This window comes from Myotis yumanensis, unplaced genomic scaffold (genome assembly GCF_028538775.1).
Source record: "Myotis yumanensis isolate MYYU_CA2020_CCGP unplaced genomic scaffold, mMyoYum1.0.hap1 SCAF_2, whole genome shotgun sequence".
NCBI lineage: Eukaryota > Metazoa > Chordata > Mammalia > Chiroptera > Vespertilionidae > Myotis > Myotis yumanensis.
Window position 1 is genome coordinate 172,027,176 of NW_027223753.1, and position 23,435 is coordinate 172,050,610.

The following is a 23,435-nucleotide window of genomic DNA, read 5'->3' on the forward strand; positions in this document are numbered from 1 at the left end:
GGTATCATTTACCTTCAGCCTGAAACACTTCCTTTAGCACTTCTTTAAGAGCAGGTCTACTGGAAACAAAGTTGCTTGGTTTTTCTTCACCTGAGAATATCTTTATTTTGCCTTCACTCTTGAAGGATATTTTTTCTGGATATAAAATTCCAGGTTAATACTTTTTTTCTTTCAGCATTTTAAAGATGTTGTTCCACTGTCTTTGGCTTACATTGGGTTAGATGAAAAGTCTGCTGTTATTCGAATAGGTTTCCCTAGTGCCTAAGTGCCATATTTCCCTGGCTGCTCTCAATATATATATATTTTATCTTTGGTTTTCAGCAGTTTAACTATGAAATGGCTAAGTAGTTATTGTTCAGTTGATCCTGTTTGAGATCTTTAATATGTAAATTTGTCTTCCACCAAATTTGGCACATTTTCAGCCATTCTGTATTCAAATATTTTTCCTATACCAATATCTTTCTTTTACCTTCTGGAATGGCACTCTAATAACAGGAATTTTTCAACTTTTAATGTTGTCCTACAGTATCCTGAGACACTCTTCATTGTTTTTCCAATAAAAAATACATTTATAACTTGAAACTAATTTAATATTGAATGTCAACTGTAATTGAAAATTTTTAATTAAAATATCAAAGTATATTTACAAATATTACAAATTTCTATTGATCTATATTTAACTTCACAGACATTTTTTCTGTCATCTCTTTCCTGTCACTGAGTCCATGCAGTAAATTTATTACTTCAGATGTTGTATTTTCAGTTCTAAAATGCTCATCTGGTTATTTGTATAGTTTCTATTTTCTGCTAAGAGTTTCTATCTTTTCATTCATTTCAAGAGTGGAGAATGGTTATAATAGTTACTTTAAGTCTGTTTGATAATTGCACCATCTGATTCATCTCAGGGTTGGAACATACTGTCTTTTCCCTTGAATATTGTTCAGATTTTCCTGGTTCTTTTTATATTGAGTAAACTTGGGTTGAATACTGGACTTTTGAATATTACATTGTGGGACTCTGGAACCTGTTAAAAATCTCTGAAAAATGTTGATTTTTTTGTTTGTTTGTTTGTTTGTTCATTTTTTTTTAGCAAATAATTAACCCACTTAGGTTCAAATTGAAAGTTCTGCCTTGCCTTTTGTAACTGCTAACTGATTTCAGTTTGGTTTTCAAAGCCTTTGATAGGCCATTTGAGTCTGCCTGTCACAAAAGCAACTCATAGGTTTATCTGGAACTTGGATAGCATTCATATAAGAATTAAGTTCTCAAAATCTTTGCCGTGCTTCTTTGGATCTGTTCCACATATGCACAACTTGTAGTGTGCTCGTGACTTACATCAATGTCCATATACAGACTTAGTGGGTGTCTTTTTCCAACTGTCTGGCTTCCAGCTCCTTTTCCTGGTTCCTCTGGCTGAAAAGATGGGGTTATCTCAGAGTTTCAGCCTCCCACACAATTATGGTATTCCATGTGACAAAAGCCATTATGGGTCATCATTCAAGTTTTGACTCCAGTATCCTATCTACCTGCTATTATTTCTCAGGTTCTCGTCTAGTTGCTTTTTTAATTCTGTCCCCTTTTTAGTTGTAAACAGTGGTAGAGAGAGATTGTAGTAAGATTACTTCTCTTGTAATTTTTACACATATACTAGTATACTAACTTACTTTTTTATAGTAGTACCAATGAAACTCAGTAGATAAAGGAAAGTCTGTTTAATAACTTGTTCTACTGTCCCAATATCTATGAAAAAAAGAAAAAGAAAACCTGGCCCTCGATTTCATGATATACTATTAATTTGATGTGGATCCTAGACCTCTATGTGAAAGTTCAACTATAATGCTCCTAGAAGAAAATAAAAAGGAATACCTTCATAAATGTGCAGTAAACATAGATGTCTTTGGACACAAAAGGCACTAATAATAAAAGGGAAATAATGAATGAGTAGAACGTAATCACATTTAAAGTCCAAGTTATTTGCAAGTGGCCCTGACAACTAATCTCAGTTTTTAATATCAGAAAGATTGATAATCTAGGCTTAGAAATAACTGTCCCAGGATAAATACTTGCACCCAGGATGTTTCAGGATCTCACACATGGGAAACAGCCTTATACTTCACCAAATGATACGCCCAGATTTAGGAAGTATTTAAGTTGGGTAGGGAACCTTTTCTCTGCCAAGGGCAATTTGGATATTTATAGCATCATTCGAGGGCCATACAAAATGACCAACTTAAAAATTAGCCTGCTATATTCGGTCAAGCATTTAATTAACTCACCCCTAATGCCTTGGGGTGGCCAGACCAAATGATTTTGGGGACATTATATGGCCCTCGGACCAGACGTTCCCCACTCCTGATTTAAGAGAACAAGATATGGTCTTTGTCACTGGAAGATCAGAGTATCACTAAGAGATAAGACTCACTCAGAAACTACAGTGCTACTAAACTATAAAATTCTGACCTGCAATCCAAAAGTAACTCAGGCAAAGAACAGAGCAGGTTGAATTGGAGTAGACCATTGAGGGTATGAAACAGAAGGGAATTTAGAAAGCAGCTGATCAAACTCGCCCACCCCATTTTTATAGATGAGAAAACTGAGACTCACTGGCATAGAGAAGGCCACATCATTGGTTTGTGCTAGAGCCAAAGTGATACTCAGATTTCTTGGTGCCCTCTCAGATTCTCCTTCTATCAGATGTCATGCTGCTGACTTCAGTGTGTGGCCAGGCTTCTTAGAAGATGTAGGGGACTCACACAGATCCTGAAAATGTGAACTTGCGACAATATTTATAAAGCTCCCAGTACATTATTCAGCATACAATAGGAGCTCAGTAAGAATATAATTATTAGAGAGAAAATGGTAGCCAAATAGGCAAGCCTTTCTTGCACCTCCTTTCAGGGCCGGATAGGAAATAAAACTAAATTGAGGCCCAAACAGTGTGGCTCAGTGGTTGAACATAGAACTAGGAGGTCACGGTTAAAGATAGAAAAGAAACACAAGCATGTGATTTGGGGCTGTAGCATCAAATATGTCAAGAAATTTTGAAACAACCTAAATATCTAGCCATGGGAACAAATAAATTCTGATACAGAATTCAGTGATATCCTCTGAAGCCATTAGCATATGCATGCATTATAAAAATGGGGGAATGGCCTAGTCAGTGTGGCTCAGTGATTGGGCATCGACCTATGAACCAGGAGGTCACAGTTCAATTCCCAGTCAGGGCACATGCCTGGATTGCAGGCTCGATCCCCAGTAGGAGGTGTGCAGGGAGCAGCTGATGGGAAAATGTTCATGATAGGAGGAGAAACAAAATCACTTCATCCACACTAAAATTATATTGAAAACTATTGTTTTCCCAAATGGACAAAAATTGTAAGGATATATTGTAAACTGAAGACTACTGTGTCAGAATGCCAGAATTTTAAAAGTGTATCTTTATTGTTATTGCAATGTTTGTGAATAAAATAAAATAAAAATTGTAGAACCAATTGTTTTTTAGAGTACTATCAGAGTCTTCCTGGAAAGGAATAAAACTGGCCTCCCCAAAGGATCGTCTGTCTTCGCTTAGGGAAGGGGAAACATTTACTCAGCGCCTCACAACCTGGCCCTGGCTCCCTAGCTGACCTCTCTCTGTGTGTTACAACCTAAATCTTCACATAACTTCTAAAAGGAAGGCATTATTAATGGCCTCAAGTCCCAGGAGAGGCTCTTGTCTTGTGAAAGAACTTCCTGAACTTTGGCATATGGGTTTGAAGACAATGGTTCCCTTTAATACACTCTGATCTCCCTGCTACCTCCCAGAAGGAACCATAACAATGGTTTGGAAATTGGCTACCCCTGCTTTGCCCCAGAGCCTCCTTCCCCACCACACAGAACACTGGCAACATGAGCAGCAGCTGAAACCCTCAGGAGTGTTAGCACATCATCAAGGCCACTGCTCACTTCCACCTATTCAATTCAACCATCCTTCTAGGTCCAGATCAAGCACACTCCCTTCCTCCAGACTGGCAGTGCACCAGAGTGGGAAGACATGGGACAGACCGGGGTCACAATCCAGCTTTGTCATTTTCCAGCTTTGTGACCCCAGGCAAGTTACCTAACTTCTCTGGGCTGCATTCCTCAGCCATTAGGCAGTGCTATAAAGAATTCTTCATGTGATTGCTAAAATAAATGAAACATAAAACACTTAGAACTATGCTGCCTAATACAGTAGCCACGAACCACATGTGGCTATCAAGCCTTAGAAATGTGGCTAATCCATACTGAGGCGTGCTGTACATGTAAAATACACACCCAAGTTTGAACATTTCATGGGGGAAAATAGAATGTAAGATAATTTTTATATTGATTACATGATAAAGGAAAAAATATTTTTGATACATTGAGTTAAATAAAACACTTAAAATTAATTTCATCTGCTTTTTTGCTTTTTAATGTATTATAAAAACTTCAAATTACACATGCAGCCCACTTTTGTGGTTGGTGTTCTATTTCCATTGAACAGAGTAACTGCTCAATGTTAGTTCTTTCTCTATTTTTCCCTTATCATTCACAGGCCACCTAGAGTGCTCGGCATTGTCAACAGTGTCTGAAGTCGTTAATTATACCTGCGATTCCAGGTGAGTCCCTTCCTCTTTCTGGGCCCCTAGTTATTAATCTGAGACATGTGACAAAGAGTAGAAAGGAAACTAGATTTAGAATCAGAAGACGGGCTCTAGTCCTGGCCCTACCATTACTAATTAGGAAGCCCCTAGCATGTCATTCCACTCCTCTGAGCCATAGTTTTGTCATTTACAAAACAGGGAATAATAATATCCTGTTCATGGCATGAGTGAATGGGTATGAAAAGCTTAGTAAACTGTAAAGGACTATCTAGGCCAGGATTAAGTAGTATATTTTGCTCAGTTAGGAGGTTGGGCAGTCCTGTTGTTAGGGGCAGACATAGAATGCTGGGGACCAGCTACAATTATAAGAAATATTAATCATGTTCTATTAACCATGATGGTTCTGTTCTGATTAGAAAGCACACTCTAACCTGCCTGAGAGCTGTAGGCCCTAGGACATGGGAGCTAACATCAGAATGCAGTGCATCCTCCTTCCCAAGAACTGCCTATCATTATGGAAAGATTTACAACCTCATGGCTGAAACAATCTAGTCCAGGAGGCATCTGCTCTCACCCTCTTGTGACACCTGCATCCCCCCAGACCCCCACCAGCCAGCATGACTTGTAACCTGTAATGATTATCACGTGCCTACTTTCCCATGCCTGTAATTCCTACTTCCCCATGTAATCTTTGTCCTTCTACCTAACATAAGCAGCTGGCTTATGGTGAGGTGCAGAGCAGATTTTTGTGGATGACCTGCTGCTCTCCCATATTGCCAGCATTATTGGAATAAAGACTCATATATGATTCAATCCTGTCTCTGCTTAATTGGCTCAAGTGGTGACAGGCAGCCCTGTCCAATTACACTGCCTGCCTCCTCTGATATTCTCTGCCTTCCATTTTGTACTGTTAACTATTTTCCAGATCTCATGCCTCTAAAAACAAGTTTCCCCAAGAATGCGCCTCATCCTTCTCACATACCCCCCAATATAGCCAAAGCAGAGTGCTGCAGACAAACCCTCTCAAATCACCTCACAGACTAAATGTGTCCTGTGTACCACGCATTAACCTTAGGAAACTCCAGGCGCAGTAGTAGAGATGGTCTTGCAAAAAATATGACACTACATGTTATACTGGAGGAATCGAGTAAGTGTAAATGCACCAGGGAGCAAGAGGGGGGTGCACCTTACTGAGGAAAAGCAGAAAGGTAATGGTGAGGGAGATGTATGAAATGGCCAACAGGAAGGGCTCTGGGAGGCCTTTGCAAAATAGAAGGAGAAAAGGTATGAACCAGCATGGAATGCCATAGCATTCAATCCAAAGTAAACATCAGCATATGATGTACAATGTGCCATCTAACACTATGAATCTTATCATGAGAGACCCCTGGTTGAGAGTGCTTCCTGCGGATAGAGCACCATTGCCTTCCTGCCTTTGCTACTTTAGGTTTCCCGGCTCACCCCACAGTCTACTCAGAGATGTGTGCAGTAAGCACTTAGGCGTTTAAGTACCACCTGTGCCAACTGCATACACCTCGGCTATTCGCACAGAGAGGTTTATAAGAGCAAGAGCCCTGTCTCAAAACATCCTGTTTCTATTTTTATCCAGGAATTACCGCCTTACCATCTACACTATATTTTCCTCCTCCCAAAGCCAATGAGCACGAAAAGCAAAAGGCTACACCATCCTGTGGTTAGCAGGGCTTCTCTACCTCATAGTGTGTTTCTTCCTAATTCCTAAATAGGCTCTGGGTTATTTCCAATTAAGCTAAACTGCAAACTATTACTTCACCAAAACACAATGTTCCACCTGCATGGCCCAGGAAAAGCAAATACACAAAGCTTCTTGGGTGAAGATCTGAAGTTGAATTTCTGCAGCTAAACTTGTTTTTCAGATTGGTATTCACATATTTAAAGACCAATCTCTACAGGTCACATTTTCATTTAAGAATGAAAAGACAAGAGATCAGAAAATGAGTGTTTCTGAGAGGGACGGTGAGCGATGGCAGTAGATAAGTGCCTATGCAGAGATGGCATCTGTGGACCTGTGGCCACTTCTGTGTACATGGACAGTGGAGCCACACCTTACCCAATGGTTAGTTACAAAACCAGTGCCAAGGCTAGAATCCCACTCCCTTGGGAAACTATTGATTAAAATCTTTTCAGAATTTTAAAAGTTATGTCAACTTACTGCAATGTAGGGACTTTATTTGAGTCTTGATTTGAATAAACAAACTGTTTTTAGCCTGGCCGATGTGGCTCAGTGATTGAGAATCAGGAGGTCACGGTTCAATACCCAGTCAGGGCATATACTCAGGTTGTGGGCTTGATCCCCAGGAGGGGAGCATGCAGAAGGCAGCCAATCAATTATTGTCTCTCATCATTGATGTTTCTCTCTCTCTCTCTCTCTCCCTTCCTCTCTGAAATCAATAAAAAATATATTTAAAATAACAAACTGTTTTTAAAAGTATATATTATACTAGTGACCCATTGAGCAAAATCGCGCGAGACTCGGGACCCTTGCCCCCCACCCCCTACCCCTGCGCCATGAGACCATCCCGAGTCTCAGAGTTCTGCCCTGCATGGCCGGTGTGCCACGGGACGCCCTGAGTCCTGGAGTGCCACCCTGATGCCCCACCTCTGGGCTGTGCAAAGTGGCCACCAGGCCCCGCCCCCACAACATGCATGCAGGGCCTCAGAAACCCCAACAGAAGCCGTGCGTAGTGGCCACCGGCCCACCCCCTCGGCCCCACCCCCATTGCCCTGCCCCCACTGTGCACATCACCATCTTGTGACAATGTTACGGCGTGAGGGTCAATTTGCATATTACCTCTTTATTATATAGGATATGAGTGTGTGTATACATATGCACTCATACATACACATATATACATGTGTATGTAGATACACACATATCTACATATACACATATATATTATAATAATTGGGGAAATTTTAATATTGACTTCATATCTGATAAAATAAAGAAATTATTCATTGTTTAAATGTGATAACAGCATATTGTAATTTTTATTTTTACAGAGTGCCTTTTAAACATACACTGAAATATCTACAGATAAAATTAAAAAGCAAACAGTTGAATTAGAAGTCCACTAAAGTAAGATATTATTTTGCATAAATAATCATGTGCAGTGCATGAGAGAAAATTAAACAGTAGGGCCTCCTACCTTTAATCATTCATAAACTACAGGACATATCATCTGTTTATATAACCCTGAACACATACAAAAGTTCACTCAGTGAGTCCAACACAGCTGTGTTATCCTCCAGCCCTGGGGATTATGAGTTGTTCTTCTGTGGGCGTGGTCTTGTCTCCGTGTGCAGCAGGCATGGGCTCGAGAGTTAGACAGGTTGGATTGAAATCCTAGCTCTACACGACCTTGGGGAAGGGGCTTAACTCTTCATGGAAAGATACTCATATTTACCTACAAAGTGCAGATGACTTGCATCTACCTTGCAGCGTTGTTGTGGTGACTGGGTAGTGACAAACTGCCTACTGCAGCTGGATGTTTAGTACCATGCAGCATGAAAAAGACAAATAGTTCACATCCAGTCAAGAGGCTTACCCTGCAGAGACGGAAGGAACCCCTGATTCATGTCTCCCCACCTGCACTGTGCAAGCCTTAAACCAAACTGAGTGCCTGCATTTCAATTACTGTCTTACTTGCTCAATCTCTCCCTTTTTAAAAAAGTGCTAAGTAGGTAGAGTTGAATTAACATTCCACTCCGTATGCCCATTTGCTGCTTCTCTGGGGTGAAGCTACACAAGACTTCTAGTAGAAGAGGTAATATCTAGGGGAAGAAGATAATCACATCTTAAATACGTGGCTGATACAGAGCATGCAGGGTAGTTCAGGTCACAAAGACATTCTTTGATGAGGAAGCATAGCCATGTCTACCTATATGTAGTAACATGGAGCACAGAGAGCCTTGTATTCAGTTGTTAGTGTCTTATCCTCACCATAATTGTAAGTATAGCTTGCTGAGCCCCTATTCTGTGCCAGATGCCTTCTATTTTATCTTATCTCTTCTGAATAACTCTCTGGGTTGATTATTTTTCAAGTGAGAAAGCTGAAGTCAGAGTAATTGAGTGACTTGGCAAAGGCCACACAGCTAGAAAGAGACAGAACCAAGATTCAAATCTCACTCCCCAAGACTAGTACTTCTTAGCATGCTGCTACCTCTGCATGCAAATGAGTCCTCGAAGGCAGTTATTTAAGAAGATCCCTTTACTTTCTTAAAAAAAAAAATCCTATAAGACCATTTTTTTTCTTTAAATCTCAAGTCCACTGTTTTATTTTGGCAACTTAATAATTGAGTCAGACTGGACATTCATGAAAGTGAGGTGACAAAGAATGTGCTCTGCCAAAGGCCAGCCTAGCAGTGACCACAGGGAGTTTGACCTTAGATGAACTAGCTACTTCAATTTCTTGGGCAGGTATTTATTAAGTGCCTGCAAAGGGACCCCCTCCCTAGGCTAGGTATGGTGGGAGACACAGACACTCAGGTCAGAGTCCCAGCCCATAATAGCTCCAGGCATCATGGGGAGCAGGTATGGGGGGAACAACCATGTTCTTTCCCAGGAGCTTATGCTCTCCCATACCCAGAAGGATTATAGGGGATGAGTGGTGTTGGAGGGGGTTAGTAAAGGATTTACCTCCTAAGTGCTGACCAGACCAGCAGAGGGAACCATCCGACCTAGATAGATAATGGACTGTGAGCACGTTAAGGGCAAAGATCATGTTTAATTTGCTTTTGTATTCCTGAAAAAGTGGGCCTAAAGCAGCGGTTCTCAACTTGTGGGTCGAGACCCCTTTGAGGGTCGAACAACCCTTTCACAGGGGTCGCCTAAGACCATCGGAAAACACATATATAATTACATATTGTTTTTGTGATTAATCACTATGCTTTAATTATGTTCAATTTGTAACAATGAAATTGGGGGTCACCACAACATGAGGAACTGTATTAAAGGGTCGCGGCATTAGGAAGGTTGAGAACCACTGGCCTAAAGTATTTGTTGTGGATGCTTTTGATCATGGTCATGTACCATGTTTACATTGCTGAAAGATATTTATGGTTAAATACTGAAACTGTCCTCAGTATATCAACACCCTCTGTCTGAACATGAACTGTGCATCCGGCTGCACTAGGCAGTTTGTCTCTACCCAATTACCACAACACTGCAAGACAGATGCAAGTCACCTGCACTTTGTAGGTAAAAATGAGTATCTTTCCATGAAGAGTTAAGCCCCTTCCCCAAGGTCATGTAGAGCTAGGATTTCAATCCAACCTGTCTAACTCTAGAACCTATGCCTGCTGCACAGACAAGGCCACGCCCACAGATAAGAGTAGGTAAGAAAAGGCTTCCTGTGAAGAAATAGGGTTGGACCCGGACCCGGACCAGGACCCTGATAGGATTTGAATGGCTGGAACAGTGCTGGAAGGACATCAGTAGATCCCAAAGATCCCTGAGATCCTGTGGGTAAAGATACTCAAATTCAAGTGCCCTATAGTTATGCTATTTTAATAAGTGATACCTGGTGGGCACTTTGAGATTCTAACTTTTTTTGATTGCAGAGAAAATCAAATACAACAGGTTCTCAAATAACATCATTTCATTATAACGTTGCTGAGATGCCATAGGAACTTAACTCTTGTTTACATCAATTAGCCTATGATAAAATTGGTTTCATTATATATCATTTCTCTTAAAGTCGCAGAACCTATCAACGACATTAAAGTAAGGCCAAGAAGATTTCAATCATTAGTTCTGCATCCAGAGCCCAAACCTTCTACACTGCCCCATCCCATCAGACCACCAACATTGTTATCCGGGTTCCCTTGTCCGCGTCCTGTGCGGTCTTAGCATTCTCTGAGGCCTAGCAGCACACCATCAGTTAGAAAAGACCTTAGTGGACAGTCAAGTGGCTAACCTGCCATCTAATGAATGAATTCTTCACTCAACAGTATCAGAAAATGGCCAGCCACCATCTCTTCTCACACCTGTAATAATGATCATTTCTTCTTCCAAGGCAGCCCATATTCATTATGAAAACTGTTTACTTACATTAGACAGAACTCCTCCTCAGGCCCCTTAGCTTCCGCCTGCTGGTTCTAACTCTACTCTCTAGAGCAGTGGTCAGCAAACTTGTGGCTCGGCAAACTGCAGCTCGCGAGCCACATGTGGCTCTTTGGCCCCTTGAGTGTGGCAGTATTTTGTGGAAGACCCACACTCAAGGGGCCAAAGAGCTGCATGTGGCTCGCAAGCCGCGGTTTGCCAACCGCGGCTCTAGAGGAAAACAAATGTTCTCTTTACTGCGTCACTTCCCCACCTCAACCCCCCCACACACACCTAAACTATCATTTTTTAACAGCTAAAAAAAAAACCCTCAAATAAATCACTTCCTCAAACAACAACCTAGTGTCTCCTTCCTTATGACAGTGTCCCTTGAATTCCCCATTTTCTATTTGTTCCTCAAACAAGTGAAGTCAGCCCACATCAGTTCACTGCAATTACATTTCTAATTTAAAAATCTCAAAAAAGACTCTCAGTTCTCCTTCTTCAAGCTCCCTCCCTAAAACCTGAGAGGCACCCTTCCAGATCCCTTCCCCTTCCCATCAGCCTCCTCTGTGACCAGCTTCCTCCCAGCCCTGCAATGCCCATGCCCAGGGAGTTCAGCCTCAGCCAGGGCTCCACTCACTCTGTACCCCATAACACACAGAATGCGGCCAGCCCCCTCTGGCATCTCCCCCAGACTCCACACCATATCTTTTTTAACTGGCCATCTATACAGAAACTTTACGTGTACTCCTTTTAATGTAACCACTAGCATAAATCTTAGTGCTTAGGATACAACAGCGAAAAAAACTAAATGAAGATCACTGCCCTTAGAGCTTTTTACTCTAGCAGAGGAAGACCAAGAAACACACATGAAATCAGTAAATTATTTAGTAGCTCAGAAGATGCTAAATGCTAAGGGAAACAAAGCAGAGAGGCGGAGAATGGGAAAAGGAGGATCTGAAGGACTGGCTTAAGGCAGGTTTCCTTTTTTTTTTTTTTCTTGATATTTTTTCCATTGATTTTTTGAGAGAGTGGAAGGGATGGAAGGAGAGGAAGAGAGAGAAAGGGAGAGAGAGAGAGAGACATCAATGTGAGAGAAACATATTGATTGGTTGCCTCCCATGCATGTGCCCCAACCAGGGCCAGGAATTGAACCTGCAACCAGCAATTCAGTAGTCATTTCAGCTTTTAGCAAAGCCTTATAAGATTGCTCTTAGTCTATAAGAAAGCTCACTGAGTTTTGTCATAAAGCTAAAGTTGCAAACAGAAGGTCAATGAAACAAGGTAAGGGTCAAGCCTTTCTTTAAGCTCTGATAGGACAATATTCCCTGACTATGTTCTATAATTTATATGCTCACAGGGTGGACATTAAGGAAAGAGGAAGACGACCCAGAAATATAGATAGAGATAGAAAGATATCTGCCCACCATCAGTCCCTTCCTTACTTTGCATAGTGGCTCAACTCCACTTCCACTGGAACCTTAATGCATCAAAGTCCTCCTCAAGTCATACATGCATAGTCAGTCACTAGGCTTTAAAGAACTGACCTCTGGACCAGCACACCCCATATGTGGTGTCACTGACTACTTGACCACAAGTGACAGGGGCCTTTAAAGGCAACTTACTCCATTTGCAAATAGTTTTGAGTTTAGTTTTAGAATGTAGATTTATTGATCCAGAATCTACTTCCCCTGACTTCTACCCTTAAGATCTAATTCAAGACTAATGTACTTTTAAAAGATAAAAATCTTGCATGATAAAATATCCTATCAATAAAATTATATTACAACTAGAGGCCTGGTGCACGAAATTCATGCACAGGGGAGTGGGGGGAACTCTCCAATCCAGGACCCCTTGGGGGATGTCCAACTACTAGTTTAGGCCTCATCCTAAGGATCGGACCTAAACCGGCAATCTGGGACCACTGGCTCCTAACCACTCACCTGCCTGCCCACCTGATCGCCCCTAACTGCTCCCCTGCTGGCCTGATCGCCCTAACCACCTCTGCCTCAGCCCCCACACCTGGGACCCAGGCTTCCCCCTTCCAGCCAGCCACAGGCACCTGGGACCCGGGCTTCCCTCCGTCTGGCCAGCCACAGCCACCCGGGACCCGGGCCAACTTCACCCGGGCCGGCTGCAGGCGCAGGCGCCCAGGACCACAGGCAGCTTTGCACGGGCCCCAGCTTTGTCAGAAAGGACGTTCGGAAGGTCATCCAGAAGATGTCGGTCTATTCAGTCTAATTAGCATATTACCTTTTATTAGTATAGATACTCACTGCTAATATTTACTGAGGGCCAAACATGAGCCACAACTTACAGACAGATAAAGTAGAATATAGTGTTTTCTGAACTTGTCAGATTTTACTATTATTCTAGGTAACTTTTACATCTTCCGCTCCCCAGGCCCTACCCCAACCAGGCTGAATCAGAACCTGAGACTGAGCCTGGCAATTGCTCTTTCAACAAGCCTCAGGTGATTCTTAGGATCAGGCAAATTGGAGAACTGGTGGCATAGTGGACCCAATGTAGCATACTTAGGACCATCATTTATTCAATATGTGACCTTGGGCAGCTTATTTAACTTCTATTAAATTCATAAAAACAGCATCTACCTATAGAGAAATAAATAAGATGCCATAAGCCACATAGCACAAGCCCTGTCAATACGGTCATCATCACTGATCCTGATGACCCTAGAAAAATAGCATCCCTATTATTTTTGCTCGGTGCTACACAATTAGCAATTAAAATGCTTGAGAACAGGATTTAAACTCAGATGTGACTATCTCCAGGCCTGAGTGCTGATACCAGGAGAAGAAATAATTAAGTGGGCAGGAGGCCCAGTAATGCAGAATGACCTACATATCCAGGTCCTGGCTCCAAATTCATGCTTGGACCCAGCTCATATTGCATCCTCAGGAGCAGCCATCAGGCAGCAGCTCTGGCCAGCAAGATGCCCCCAGCACCACAGTAAGGAAAGAAAGTTGGCCTTGGACTTTCTCCTGTTTCTGCTTCTACTCCTCCTTTTCCTTTTGGGATCATCCACAATTCGCTATGCCCTAAGGAGTTCCTCTCCTGGAAGGCAGGGCAGGGACAAAGTTTGAGATGCTGGCTTGGAGGGTAGGGCAGGCCATGCTTCATTCCCCAGCTTTAAGGCATTGCATTACTACTTCAGTCATATCTCTCTCTCTCTCTCTCTCTCTCTCTCTCGGCTCATTTGCAATAATGCCGTCAGCACAGTGCTGTAAAACAATCAATACCACCACAGCCATAGCCTATCACCTCTCCTTCTCTGAAGTCCCTCAACATTGCATTTCAGTTAAAGGGAGATCACCTGTGATTCATACCTTGGTGCATAGTTTTATTAATGAGCCCCCATTCGTTTGTTCACACAAATATGCCCCAAGTACAGGTGTTACAAAAATAAATAGTGCCCAATCCTTGCTCCTGAGGCCTTAGAAGAAGAAAAAGACCCATAAATTGGTGGATGGAAGTCCACGTAAGGCATTAAGAACTAAGGGCTAGGTGGCATCAACTCTGCTAGAAGAAGTCAGAAACAATGTTCATCCTGGATTTGGAAGAATAAACAAAAGTTTGACAGGCAGAAAAAGGCATGTGCAACAGAAAGTAGTTCAAAGGCTCAGTCATGGAAAGTGAGTCCATTGTACTCAGGGCATGGTGAGAAGCTTTAAGGGGTGAGGGTATAAGAGCTGCAGTGATAGGAAATGGGGTGCAGCACAATTGTCTGGTCCAGAATTGTTTCTTGTCCAAGTTTATACTGAAAGAAACTGGGACTGGTGGAGGTTTTCTAAGCAAACCAGTGACATTATTAGATGATTGTCTCTAAACCAGCAGTTCTCAACCTGTGAGTCATGGGGGTCGAACAACCCTTTCACAGGGGTCGCCTAAGACCATCGGAAAACACATATATAATTACATATTGTTTTTGTGATTAATCACTATGCTTTAATTATGTTCAATTTGTAACAATGAAATTGGGGGTCACCACAACATGAGGAACTGTATTAAAGGGTCGCGGCATTAGGAAGGTTGAGAACCACTGCTCTAAATTCAGTGTTGAGCTCCTGGTGCTAAAAAGGAGCTTTGATGGAGCAGGAAGAGGTGAAGTGGAGCCAGAGATAGAGGAGAAGGTGTGAGAGACCATCTTTCTTCATCCCTGAGTTGGCCTGTAGCACCACCATCCACCTCACCATCTGGCCTGGCGGATTTTGAACTCTAGTCAAGTCCTCACTGGAATACCAGGCTCCAGAGCAGGTTTGCAGAGTATTGGGAAGAAGTAAAGATGAGAGACAGAGGAGTTAGGACAGATGCAGGGATAACCTGAAGGTGAGCAAGGAAAATATTATTGTCTGGTGGCTTACAATGTCCTGAAAGGAGCATGCGATTGACCTGGGTTCAAAGCCCACCTCCACCCTTTTCTACCTTCATGACCTTGGTAATTCACTTAATCTTTCAGAGGCTGTTTACTCATCCATTAAGTCAAGGTAACAAGCCTTGTTTACCTTGTTCTGAAAATTAAACTATAGATATTCCTCATTTTATTGCTCTTTGTTTTACTGGGAGACTCACTTTATTGTCGTGGTCTAGAACTGAACCCGAAATATCTCTGAGGTATGTCTGTAATGTATTTCAAGTGGCCAGCATAGCACCTAGTGTAAGGAGTAGTGGATCTCTAAATATTACTAAACTTATTATCTTTGGGGCAGGGGGCCGGCAGACTAGAAAGACCTTCGAAAATTGCAGGACCCTCTGAAGCACCAGGATGGAATCAGCCTCCCAGGATGTTCACTTCGCTGTTGGGAATTCCTGGTGAGACTCTGATCAACCCCTCCCAAACTGCCTTCAGCCCTCCTGGGCTGTTTGCAGTTTTTGTAGGATAGGATCACATTTCCCACCTGAGCCAGTGAGCCTGGGAGCGTGTGGGCCTTGCAGCTCAGGGCTTTTCAGAGGGCTCAAATGACAACCTGGCAAGGCGCAGCTGTTCCCGGCAAGAGCATTAATAATCCAGGCCTTTTTCCGCAAACTCTGGCAAACAGTCTAAAGTGACAAGTGAAAACACTGGGTCCAAATTCTCACTGGGGCTGGGGGCAGAGGAGGTCAAAATACTTGACTTTATCAGGGCTAAATTGTGGAACTGAATCAAACCTGCTTGAGGGGAAGTGGGGGCATGCGCCTTGCATCATAAACTTCTGTATTGCCTACAGAGTATTTCAGTGAAAAGGTTCAGAACCAGGGCAGACAGAAAGGAGTCCATGTGACTTGGTGGCTGAGGAGTGAACTGGGCTGTGGGTTTCACCTCATCAACAACCAAAAGAACACAGCAGCCACCACAGGCAGCCCAGAGACCTATGAAGAGCAAGCCCATCCCCCTCACAGACATGGGGTAGGTCTCAGCAGGATTTTAGTCTCCTTTGCTTACACTGTATCAGCACAAAATATAGTGCCTGGCACGATGGCAGCCAGTCAATATGAAAGATTGAGCAAACATGGGGTATAGAGGGAGAACATGTGTTTCAGATCCAGCAGCACCAGTTAGTAACTGGGCAAACCTAAACAAGTCATTTGTTCTCTCTGAGCCTCAGTCTCTTCATCAGAAAAATGGGTTAATGGCATGTACTTTGAAAGGTTCCTATAAGAAATAACTGAAATAATCTATGTAAAATCCTCTACAGTAATGTAGGTAGCATTCAGTAAATTGACTTCTCAGAATTCGAGAACTGGTCTTCGAATACAGATCAGACTTTAAGTATCAACTCTGTTTCTAATTCTTTTTTTTAAATATATTTTATTGATTTTTACAGAGAGGAATGGATAGGGATAGAGAGTTAGAAACATCGATGAGAGAGAAACATTGATCAGCTGCCTCCTGCACACCCCCTACTGGGGATGTGCCCACAACCAAGGTACATGCCCTTGACCAGAATCGAACCTGGGACCCTTCAGTCCGCAGGACAATGCTCTATCCACTGAGAAAAACCGGCCAGGGCTGTTTCTAATTCTTATAGTGAGGGGGGGAAAAGATGGGGGGGAAATAAAAAAGAGAATGTAAAACAATTGAAGCTAATACATCATAGGAAAGGAAAGACCTCTAAAGTCACACCTTCCTGTGTGACCTTGAACAAGTCACATACTTCTATGGGTCTCAGAATTCTCTGTGGTAAGCTGGGGGGTTGAATTGGATCAGTGGTCTTCTAACTGTACTCCAGAAACCCTAGATAGTCTGTGGAAATCCTAAGAGGCTATCTCAGGGTAAGGAGAGAGACAAGTGTGCCCCCATGCAGCTTCAGGAAGCTTGGGGGCTTCTACTGAAGAAACAGTTCCACAGTTGGTCCTTAGCCCTTTGCAATCTAATGCTTTCCCCAAGGTCACCAACATCCCCTCCCAATTACCAGTTCTCTCCAGACACATAGTCCAAGACTAGACTAAGGCAAGGAAGGTACCTACGGTGCAAAATTAAGGAGGCCCTCGCTCTCAGGATTGTGCAAGTATGGGTTGGCACCCAACTGTGAGGGCCTCCTAAAATGTTGCACCCGAGACACCTGGCCTCATGCTAGTACCAGCCCTAAGTCCCTAGCCCTTCTTCAGTGCCCATCCTCACTCACCTCTTTGGCATTTAGTACTGCCTGCCACCCTCTCTGGAAATTTCCCACCAGCCCTCCATGGCACTGCCTTCCATGGGGACAGTGTTGAGTGCTTGGCTTCTTTCTGGCTCCTCTTTCCTCCTGGCAAGAGGAGTGGAATAAAGAGAGAAATGGAGGGGAGAGAAAAGCATGCCAGGTAAGAGAAAAGCATGGAGGAAGAGGGACAATTGAGTCTGGCTTTTGACAGGCTGAGTTTGAGGGGTTGGTTGAAGTGCAACAGGCAGGTGGGCAAGGCAGGTATAGACCCCAGGAGAAGTGGTCAGAACAGAGATTTTCTCCCCTCACCTGGCAGAATCTTCTCTCCCACACACTTCTTTCTTTTCCCCACCACTCCTGCCCAAGTCAGGTCCATGTCACCTAATATTTGCACCCTCATGGTACCCTCTTAAGCCAGGCCTGCTTCCCTCACTGCAAAACTCCTCTCCCAAGTCCAGCTCTGAATAATCATGCCCTTCCTGAGAGACTTAAAATGGTGTCTTCTATGTTTGCTCCGCTAAGTCCAAATTTCTCAGTCTAGCACACAAGACTGCACTCCCTCCTCACCCCCACGCCTCCAAGCAACACCCACCACATGCAAATGTGCCCCTAAACTATGTTTCACCTACTGCACCACCACTCCCTGCATCAGCCCTGGCCTGCTGTCCTGCTTTTGCTCGAGCTCTTTCTTCCCTCAGTGCACCCTCACTCCAATGGCATCTGTTGAATCTTGTACCTTTAACAGCATACCCACTTTCTTCTCTTCCCTGGTCTGCATCCAGGCTTGCCAAAGCCTAGAGCTGTTTGCAGATGTTGGAGAGTACATTTCCCTTTCTGCTCAGCCAATAATGTCAGTGCATTACCAATTTAGGCATACCTCAGCGATATTGAAGGTTCAGTTCCAGACCACAACAAGAGAGCGAATGTTTCAATTTGTAAAAAACACATCTGTGACATGCAATAAAGCAAAGTACACTGAAACAGGGTATGCCTCTATTGCAAAAACAAGGCCCTAGCCCAGTCCTCAGTTAAGAGCTACAGGGTAAAAAACAAATACCTGCACAGCAGCTGCCAGGAGACCCAGACACCCAAATGTGTTACATTAGGAAGTTTGTCAGCTGCAGGGAAGCAGCCATCTCCACCTGGTTATTGCTTTATTTCCTTCTGCACCTAGGCCAGCTGTGGGCGCCAGCAGGCTCTCAGTAAATACTAAGTGAATTAAATTAATGAGATCCTCCTGCCGGTAGCAGATAAGTAATTCCAGAAAAAATAATTATGGAACTCTTTTCATGAGAAGTAATTTTCTTGCCTTCTCCATGTAAGGATGACCCCACCAATAATGGAAATGTTCTAAAACCTAGTTGTGCTGATGGTTGCACAGTCGGTAAATTTACTAAAAAACAATCAAACAAAAAACTTAATTTACACTTAAAGCAAATTAATGTCATGGAATATAAAATTGTTTTTTAAAATCTGTATAATGAGCCCTGGCCAGGTGGTTCAGCTGGTTGGAGCATCATCCTGTACACCAAAAGGTTTCAGGTCCAGCAGCACCGGTCACGGCACAAACCTAGGATAAGGGTTCAATCCCCAGTCGGGGCACATACAGGAGGCAGCTGATCCATCTCTCTCTCTTCTGTTCTCTCTAAAAATCAATAAAAGCATATCCTCAGATGAGGGTTAAAAATAATAATGAAAGTAGAATGGTGATTGCAAGGTTCGGAGTAAAGTGGCAAAACGGAAACTGTTAGTGAAAACAGTTTCCATTTTGCAAGATGAAAAATGTTCAGATCATTGGAAAACATATATTTAACACTACTAAACAGTACACTTAAAAATGGTTAAGTTGGGCCCTAGCTGGTTTGGCTCAGTGGATAGAGCATTGGCCTGCGGACTGAAGGGTTCCAGGTTCAATTCCAGTCAAGGGCACATGCCCGGGTTGTGGGCTCAGCAGCCGATCAATGACTCTCTCTCTTCATTGATGTTTCTCTCTCTCTCTCTCTCTCTCTCTCTCTCTCTCTCTCTCTCTCTCTCTTTCCCCCTCCCTCCCTCTCCCTTTTTCTCTGAAATAAATAAAAAATATTTTTTAAATGGTTAAAATTGTAAATTTTATGCTAGGTCTATTTTACCACAATAAAAATTTTTAAAGATTGAGTAGAATAGAACAAAATACAATACAATACAAAAATCTGTATAATAATCAAAACCACCCTGATGGTGCAGTGTGTTGGTTGAGTAATAAGCAGACTGAATCATGTGCACACTCAAAAACAAGCAATAAAAAAGAAGGCACAGCTTTGTAGGGCCAGGCTCTGAGCTTAGTCTCAGTCCCCCTAGAATCATGCAAGGTAAAGGTCACTACTACTGCTGCACAGGCAGGTGGTTGAGAGTCTGAGGACCAGTCCAGGCATGTGCTGTCCCCCAAGGTCAAGGCTGCTACATCCTCCTCCTCGTCTCTTCCCACAGTGTGTGTGAGCCCGTCCTGAGTGCACGCCAGGCTCAGGGAACAGAACTGTGTCTTCAGATCCAGAGCCCCACTCACACCTGGACAGCCCATGCCCAGTGCAGGCCTCCAAGGAGCAGCCCATTCCCCTGGAAAAGCACTTCCCACCTATTCCAGTTCCAATCTCAACATCACAACATGCTAATGCCCCAGAGAACCCATGGTGAGCCTTCCCCTTCCCCCTATATGCTCCTAAGTGGGGAGCCTGAGGCCCTTCCGGTTCCCATAGCAGGGTGCACGCCACACGAGGTTCCATCTGCCCTAGCACAGAGGTATCACAGCATAAGGACTAAAAGGGTAGATTTGAGTGTCAGACCATCTGAGTTCAAATCCCAACTTACTCAGCAATTACTAGCTATGAGACATCTCTGTACCTCAGTTTTCTCCTTTATTCACAAATTGGAGATAATAGTACTTAACTCAGGATTGTGGGGGGAATTAGATGAGTTACTATGTAGAAAGCACTTTGTACCTGGCACATAAGTGTAATTGCTAGCTATCATTGTTATTTTTTCCAGCATTAGAGGGGCCTCTCAATCTATAAGTGGAGATAACAGGAGATGCTAAGTGTAAAAAGGGCCTGCGGTCATGGCAGCTTCCCCTCAACACTGAGAAAATAATCATCCTGGGTCAACTCTAGCGGTTTTTCACCTCAGCCATAAGGTTGTGATGTTGAAACACTGAATCAGGAAGGGCTTGGTGGAGAGAACTTACCCCACAGGACATTACAAAATCAGCACAGGTTGTTGGCTCACCTATGGGGAAATAAATAAATATATATATATATATATATATAGAGAGAGAGAGAGAGAGAGAGAGAGAGAGAGAGTGTCCAGATTATGACCACCTGACATTTGTAGGCAAATTAGCTATGACTTCGTGCTGAAGTTGCCAGAGGGCTAGACCATTATAAATAGGGAAGCAGGTTGTTTACGACAGTACAAGTGATTTTTTACTGAAGATATGGGTAAACAATGCAATTAAATAGCCTTTGAACGTGGAATATATATTATTATGAGTGGCCAGATTACTATAAGCACACCATCAATACTTCATTGGGCCACCTTTTGCCTTCAATACTGCAGCGATTCTTCTTGGCATTGACTCCATGAGATGTTGAAAGATGATGCGAGGAATCTGACACTATGCCTGATGAATAGCACCGTTCAGTTCTGTGAGATTTGATGGTTGTGGAACCAGCTGCCTGATGGCTCTTTTAACTTCGTCCCACAAATGCTCAATTGGATTGAGATCTGGTGATTGTGGGGGCCACTTAACGCATTGAAAGCGGGAAACGTATTTATACATTTTAGTTATACGTTTAAGTTGACTGGTAGTAGAGCGCGGGCTATAAAAACTACCCACAAACAATGTGTTAAGCAAGGTAAAGTCTCCCTCATGTTCTTGAAACCACTCCTGCACAATGCGAGCACCGTGGCATGGTCATTGTCTTGTTGGAAGAAGCCATCTCCATTGTGATATGCCATCAACATGATAGGATGAACTTGATCAGCAACGATACTTAGGTATGTTGTGCTATTCAGACATTGTTCCACACGAATTAAAGGGCCCAAATCATGCCAGGAAAACATGCCCAAAACCATAACACTGCCCCCACCAGCTTGAAGGGTTGTACTCATGCATGTGGGGTGCATGCTTTCATGCTGTTTCCGCCAAATTCTCACTCTTCCATCTGCATGATGCAACTGGAAACTTGATTCATTGGACCACATGACTTTTTTCCAATGCTCGACTGTCCAATCCTTGTGTTCCTTGTAAATTGGAGACATTTTATCTTGGTAACTGTGGACAGCAAAGGTGTTCGAACATGACTTCGGCTTCCACATCCCATATGATGCAGGTATGGCTAATTTGCCTACAAACATCAGGTGATCATAATAATCTGGCTACTCATGTTCAAAGGCTGTTAAATCACATTGTTTACCCATATCTTCAGTAAAAAATCACTTGTACTGTCGTGGTAAACAACCTGTTTCCCTATTTATAATGGTCTGGCCCTCTAGCAACTTTAGTGTGAAATCATAGCTAATTTGCCTACAAACCTCAGATGGTCATAATAATCTGGACACTCAGTATACATCCTATCTAATAATAGACAAACATGGTAATTGACCATACCTTCACTACACTTCCCATGGGCTAATCAACGTGATATGCAAATTAACCACCAACAAAGATGGTGGCTAATTTGCATACTGCAGGCAGGGCAGGACAGCACCATCCCGCCTGCCCCGCTGCCATCTGGGCCTGCTATTTGCGACCCGGGACAGTGGGGTGGGACAGCACCATCCCGCCTTCCCTGCCGCCATCCAGGCCTGCTATCTGTGACCCAGGGCGGTGGGTATCCATGTGCGACCGACCCGGGGCAGCTGGGCAGTGCAGCAGTGATCGGCCAGCCCGCCTGGGCATCCCATGTGCAACCTTACCCAGGGCGGCCGGGTGGGGCAGCAGCGATCCACCAGCCCGCCCGGGAGTCCCATGTGCGACCTGACCCAGGGCAGCGCCCCAACCCCCGGATCGGCCCTGCCGTGTGCGCAACCCAGGGAGGCAGGGCAGGCACTGAGAGTTTGGGCCTGCCATCTGCCACCCGGGGAGCAGGCCTAAGCCAGCAGGTGGTTATCTCCCGAGGGGTCCCAGACTGTGAGAGGGCACAAGTGGGGCTGAGGGACACCCCCTCCCCCACCAGTGCACAAATTTTTGTGCACCGGGCCTCTATATACATTTCTATAAAATATCACTTTCCTGGGACCACTCAAACAATGAAGAAGAAAGAATTTCCTCTTGCTTCTCACATTTTAAAAAGTACAGACTGAGGTCTAGAGTCACACAGCCAGACCTGAGTGACAGGAAGAGTAAGAGCCACACAACTAGTCATTAGAGAAATGCAAATTAAGACCATAATGAGATACCACTGCCCACCTATTAGAACAACTAAAAGATATAACAGCACATCACCCTGGCTGGTATTGCTCAGTGATTTGAGTGTTGGCCTGCACCCTGGAGGGTCTTGGGTTTGATTCCCAGTCAAGGGCATGTACCTGGGTTGCAGGTTCAAACCCTGCCCTGGTTAGGGCACATGCAACCAATTGATGTGTCTCTCTTACAACTAACTATGTTTCTCTCTCTCTTCTCCCTCTCTCCCCATTCCCCTCCCTTCCACTCTCTAAAAATTAATGCAAAAAATATCCTCATTCCTTGGGTGAGAAATATATATATATATATATATCACAACACCAAATGCTGGTAAGGAGGTGGAGAGAGTAAATCTCTCTTATGTTGCTGGTGGGAATGTGAAATGATACAGCCACTGTAGAAAGAGTTTGGCAGTGTCTTTAAAAATTAGCAATATACTTATACAACTCAGCAATTGCATTCCTGGATATTTATCCTGGAAAAACAAAAATTTATGTCTACACAAAACATGCACATGATTGTTTATAGCAGCTTTATTGGTAAATAGTCAAAAACTGAAAATAACCAAAATGTCTTTCAATGGTCAATAGTGGAACGGTGGTTCATCCGTACCATGAAATACCACTCAGCAATGAAAGGAGCAAACTTAATATTCTCAATTACCTGGA

At 43.4% G+C, this 23,435-nt stretch overlaps 1 protein-coding gene across 5 annotated transcripts in view; it reads right to left on the reverse strand.

Annotated features, from left to right (window-relative positions):
- The window catches only part of ST6GAL1 (ST6 beta-galactoside alpha-2,6-sialyltransferase 1), a 115,831-nt gene that overhangs the window by 55,813 nt on the left and 36,583 nt on the right, over positions 1 to 23,435 (reverse strand). The window contains exon 3 of one of the 5 annotated variants that reach the window (XM_070406603.1): positions 20,548 to 20,588. The exons of 3 other annotated variants lie outside the window; for them this stretch is intronic. The gene's annotated coding sequence lies outside the window, so the exon portion shown is untranslated. Of the gene's footprint in view, positions 1 to 10,698; positions 10,820 to 20,547; positions 20,589 to 23,435 lie in introns of those variants that run through there. One more of the 5 variants, XM_070406604.1, reaches the window with a different exon arrangement.